Here is a 6,000-nt window from a genome sequence, read left to right on the forward strand (position 1 = left end):
AAGGGATCCGTGGCTTGACAATGCCCTCGAGGGCCAGTGAGCCCAGCACAGCATGACAGAAAACACACTCTGAACTCGCAGTGGACAAAGGCCTCAGGCAGCCCCTGCCTGCAGAGCCTGGGGAGGCAGGCCCCGGATTCCCAGGGCTGTCTGCTGTCCCCTGTCCCCTTGCTGCTTTCTGCTCTCTCCCAGCGAAAACCACCCACTGTCATCCAGATTGCATCTCAAGTGCCCGCAGCACGAGGCAGCACGAGCGGGGGCCCCGCGCCCCCCTTCCCACCCTGCAGACTCCAAGCAAATCATCACGGCAGGTCCCGTGCAGGTCTCCCCACGGCGTGCCGCCCCAGCTGGAAAGCAGCAGCCTCTGCCCTTCAGAACCGAAACGTGCATTTTTTTGCCATTTCAAGGGACAAAGTCAGGTAAGGTCTGAAAGCAGCCTTGTGCTCATGGCAGGTGGGGTGGGAACAAGAGCAGGAGCAACAGCAGCCCAGACTTGCCCTCTGACTATGAGCTGCCGGAGGGCTTGAGGACCGGTCGGTGGGTAGGGCCTTCCGTGATTAGCCCACCTGGGGCAGTCACAGGGTGAAATCTGGGCCTCCCTGCCATAGACCCCAAGAGGCCATGCAGCCTCCTCACACCTGGGAGGTCCCTGGTAATGTGGCTTTCCCTTCTGTAGACCATCCCCACCCAATCCTGTGGGGGAGGCTGAGCAGGGACCATTGCTCCCATTTTGCAGACAAGGAAATGGAGGCCCAGGAGGTCCTATGACTCTCCCTTGACACCATCACCCCACCTGGGTCCCCCAGCGAGCCCTCTGCCTGCCGCTCTGCCTCTATGCAGGAGGTGACACTTTCTCTCTCAGTCAGCACAGGCCTTAGGGGACCTCGAGCAGCAGAATCAAAGCCGGAGGCACAGGGGGAGGCCTGTGGCCACCTGATGGCTCCCCAACACCCCCCGCCAGCCACAAGGCTCTCAGAGGTCCCTGGCCTGCGCTCCAGTAATGTGGCAGCTCAGCCACCGCTCCCAAAATGTCTCTAGCTGTCAGCCCACTCCCAGGATCTTTATTTATGGAACCAGGGGGCTTTCTTCAAGAAACCAAGAAAGGATGCTGCAGGGGTGGGGGGGGGGGGGGGGGGCTCCGCCTTCTTTTACCTGCAATTCAGAGCCCAGGGTACCCGGACCAGACAGAGCCAGCCAGCCAGTGAGCCTGGTGCTTGGAGCTCCAGTGACTTCCCCCGCATCTCCGTGAGGCTGGGACCCCGTGCCAGCTCCAGGGGTCAGCCGCACAGGCTCAGCACCTGCTCACTGGCTGGGTTTAGATAATGGGTTTGTTTTCATGGCACAAAACCAGTTTGCCTTTTTTCCTATAAACCTGGCTGGTTAGGAATGCCTGGGTGGCTCAGTGGTTTCAGCGTCTGCCTTCAGCTCAAGGCATGATCCTGGAGTCCCGGGATCGAGTCCCACATCGGGCTCCCTGCATGGACCCTGCTTCTCCCTATGCCTGTGTCTCTGCCTCTGTGTGTGTGTGTGTGTCTCTCATGAATAAATAAATTTTAAAAACTCTTTTAAAAAAAGGAGGGGGAGGGATCCCTGGGTGGCGCAGCGGTTTGGCGCCTGCCTTTGGCCCAGGGCGCGATCCTGGAGACCCCGGATCGAATCCCACGTCGGGCTCCCGGTGCATGGAGCCTGCTTCTGCCTCTGCCTGTGTCTCTGCCTCTCTCTCTCTCTCTCTCTCTCTCTCTCTCTCTCTCTCCCTCTCCCTCTCTGTGATTATCACAAATAAATAAAAATTTAAAAAAATTAAAATTAAAATTAAAATTAAAATTAAAAAAAAAGGCGGGGTAAGAGCTCAGAACGTGATAACCATGGCCACAGAAGCTCCTGGTCATTAAAATCCCAGTTCTGTCCTTCAGGAGGTGATGCCTAGCTTTCTTCCAAGTCCCTGGTCTATCTTTGGGAAAATTCTCTACTGTGGTCAGTTAAATTGTGCCCCCCTCTCTCAAACTCATATGTCGAAGTCCTAACCCTCAGGACCTCAGAATGTTACTACTGTGTTTGGAAAAAAGGTAATTAATGTTAAATGAGGTCTTTGGAGTGGGCCCTAATCCAATACGATTAGGGTCCTTATAAGAAGAGGAAATCAGGATGCAAGCACACACAGGCGGAACACCACACGAGAACACACAGAGGACACCAGCGTCTACATGCCAAGATGAAGGACCTCGGAAGAAATCAAATCTGCCCACAGCTGAATCTCAGAATTCCAGCTTCCAGAACTGTGAGACAGTAAATTTCTTTGTCAAAAAGACAAGCAGATACACCCATATTTGTCCCCAGCAGACAAATATACCCCCCTTGTGAGCCTTGACAAGAGACAGAGACCAACACCCACAGCAGAAGCCAAATATACCAGATACTGCCCCAGGATTGGTCAAACCGACGCATCCCCTGGGACTTTAAGTGGAGGCTGCTGATACAGAGAAGCAGAGGATCAAGTTTGGTGAGGTCACAGGAACACCACCACACTCCCGGGGGCCATGAACCACAGCTGCTGTGACCACCTGTCCACAGGGACACAGGTGTGTTGATGCACCAGGCCACCCTGTGGCTCTTCTCCCAGAGCACTGAGGACACGGTGTCTGTCAAGGTCAAGTCAGCTGGTGTCCCCATTGGGCAGAAGAGAGTTCCCACAACAGACCCAGGGCTGCTGCCCTAAAAAAGGCCTCCTCCGGAAACTTGGATTTCCATAGTATTCCTTTGAAAAAAAAAAAAAGATTTTATTTGTTTATTTATTCATGAGAGACACAGAGAGAGGCAGAGACATAGGCAGAGGAAGAAACAGGCTCCCCGCGGGGACCCCGATTTGGGACTCGATCCCGAAACTCCAGGATCATGACCTGAGCTGAAGGCAGATGCTCAACCGCTGAGCCACCCAGGTGTCCCTCCATAGTATTCCTAACACGCCCTAAATGAAAAGAGGGGCTTCTCAGCTTGTCAGGTTAGGGAATGCCTGGGGTGCCCGTACAAACACTGCGGCTTATGCTGACACCTCCTTTCCTCCTGAATGTCTAGAGTTTTGGTACATCCTAGGCAGAGGGTACCTGTGTAACTGACCCCCAGTAAAACCCTGGACTCCTGGATTCAGACAAGCTTCCCTGGTACGCAACACTCACACCTGCTGTCACAATCATGCTAGTCCTGTGTGATTCCGTGGGTCAGGACTCTTGGAAGCTTGTGCCTGGTTTCTCTGGTCTTCGCCCCATGCCCCCTCTCCTTTGCTGTTTCTCCTGGTATCCTTTTGCTTTAATAAATCTTAGCCACTGACATGACTATCTGCCGAGCCCCATGAGCCCTTCTAGTGAATCACCAGACCTTTGGGTGGTCTTGTAAACCCTGCCCCCCCCGGCCCACCCCACCCCCATCAAAGATGCCCTTTTGACCATTCACTCATTCAGGCCATGGTCTCCCCCAAGCTATGGACCCAGACCTCTGCCCCAGCCCTGGGCCTCAGTGGCCTGCATTGGACCTGCCTGGGGAGGCTGCTAAGCACACAGGTTCCTGGCATTTGCCTTATTCTACTCAGTGGGTCTGGAGCTAACCCTGGAAACTGGGGGTTCACAAGCCTCCCAGGGGGTTCTGATGCCCTGTCAGGCTTGGGAACCCCTGGTTTAGGGGAAGAGCCCCCCACCCAGGAGCTGGCTATCGAAGGGTCAGATGCACTTAGACACTGACCTGAAGGGCTCTGTTGGGAATCATTTCTCCTCAAGGCTTCATTTCCTTCCACCACCATGTGAGGGCTTTGGGCCCAGTTCAGGGCTCTTAGTATTTTGATGCTCACAGACCCCTTTGTGAAGCTGACAAATGTAACGAAGTCCTCTCCTGAGGGCACATACGTGTGCTTTTACACACTCACACACACACAGAGGCACCATTTTGTCTCCAATTTAGGAGCCCTCCCAGATTCCACACGAAGAATCCCTGGCCGGGACCCCCCCTCAGGCCTGCCCTCTCACACAGAAGGATTGTACCAGTAACCCAACCTCCTGTCACCTTGGACCTGCGAGCTCAGGAACCAGTGTTTCGTGCACCGGTTCCCTAATGTCTGCAAAATTGCAAATACCAAGACTAATTTTCTCTCTGGAGTGGTACAGACGGAGATGTAGGGTTAGGACGAGCATGGTTATTAAATTTCCATATTCAGACATGCGCAACCACGGTCCTCAGGAGCCCTTAGAAGCCACTCCGTTCCCGATAATCAGATTTGCAGCCGCGGCAGCCGATTCTCAGCATCTTCCCGCAGGTGGAAGGGAGGCTCAGGTCCCTGTTCCGGGGTCGGCCTGTGTCACTGCACGTCTCGGCTGCCTTTGAGTGCAGGCAGAAAGTAAAGAGAGATGCAGGGCAGATGGAGATCACCTCCTCTGAGAAGCCCTCCCGACCCCCCAGGCACGATTAATTCCTGCCTCTGTTGGGCTCTGGAGCACTTCGTGTGGGTGTGGGCTGTCACGCCGGCCTCAGAGAGGGTCCAGCTGGTATAATGGTTCCTTGGGGCATATCTACCCTCCTCAAACCAACCCCCTCTAAGCTGCCTGCTACTCCCCTGGTACCTTGGAGGTCTTGGCAAATCACTACCCCTACCCCCAGCTCGGGTGCTAAGGCCCTGACCAAGCCCTGGGCAGAGCATCCAGATGCCTGACCCTAGTGATGGGCTCAGAAATGGGCACATGACCTAAGTCAGACCAATGAGACTCAGCCCTGGGATCTGTGCTCCAATGGCCAGAACAGAGGCCTTACCTTCCCACAGGGGCTCTGAAGCTGACTGGGTGGAAGCCAGATCCACAGGTGGCCAGCTCTGCTGTGGGGGGTGGGGGACCGTGAGCCCCCGGGACAAAGCTGGCTCTGAGGACAGCAGTGCAAAGCAACAGAGAGAAAGGTAGAGTCCTAATGATCTTGTTTGAAGCCCTGGATCCGACCATGTCCAAAGCCAGTGACACTCTTGAGCTCCCCGATTTCATCAGCCGATCAACTCCCCTTTTGTTTGAGCCAGTCTGAGATGGGTTTCTGTTGCTCACAACCACGAGTCCTGGATAAAACTCCCAGATTCCTGACTTACCTCAAGGGTGAGGGTCTTAAAAAGGGCACATCCTATGGGACACAAGGCAGTGGTGACTTGCTTGAGGTCATGGAGCTGCTTCGTGAGAGGGCAGAGACCAGAAGGTAGGCTGCCTGGCTTGCACTACCTCTCAGGTCCTCAGGTACGTACCAGAACTCAGGCTCCCTAGGATGCACTACTTGGCCTTCTCCTCTGCCCAGGGGTCCAGCATTGGCCCACACCCAAAGCCACCCTAAAGCCAACACACGGAGTGAGATGTTCATGCAGCAGTACCCCACCCCACTCTCAAGACCCAGCAGGGTCCAGACCACAGACAAGCAAAGGTCAAAGAGAGAGGCACCCCATAGCCCTTGGGGCAGAGGCTACTTAGGGCCTGAAGGTGGATCTTTCATCCAGACTTGAATCTGGAGACAGTGGGGAACCAGAGAGAAAAGGAAAGATAAGAGTCCTGAGGTGTCATCCCCAATTTGTTCCTTGACTCAGCTGCTGGCACTAGGGAGTCACCCTCAAGGACTCACACACCAGTGACCGTGCCCGCTGACTTCACTGGCAATGCACTCTCTGTCCTTGGACCCACACACTGGCCCAGGGAGGGATGGTTTGCCAGGAACAACAGAGGATAACTGCCCACAGTGGCAACCATCAGCCTGGCTCCCAAGTCCCATGTCAGGATGTCAAGAGTGTGGTAGGAAATCCTGAGAATAAGCTTTCTTCTTTGTTGGCTAACTTTTCACTACTTTTGTAATTTCCTAGTATTGTGGTTTTAGAATATAGTCTACAGATGACAGTCATTCTTTGGTGTTTGTTGAGACTAGCGTTGGGTTCACAAGTGATCAATTTTTTTTTTTTAGTGTTCCACATATGCTTGAAAATATTTATTTAAATGATAA

The sequence above is a fragment of the Canis lupus genome, chromosome 28, assembly GCF_003254725.2.
Source record: "Canis lupus dingo isolate Sandy chromosome 28, ASM325472v2, whole genome shotgun sequence".
Taxonomy (NCBI): Eukaryota; Metazoa; Chordata; class Mammalia; order Carnivora; family Canidae; genus Canis; species Canis lupus.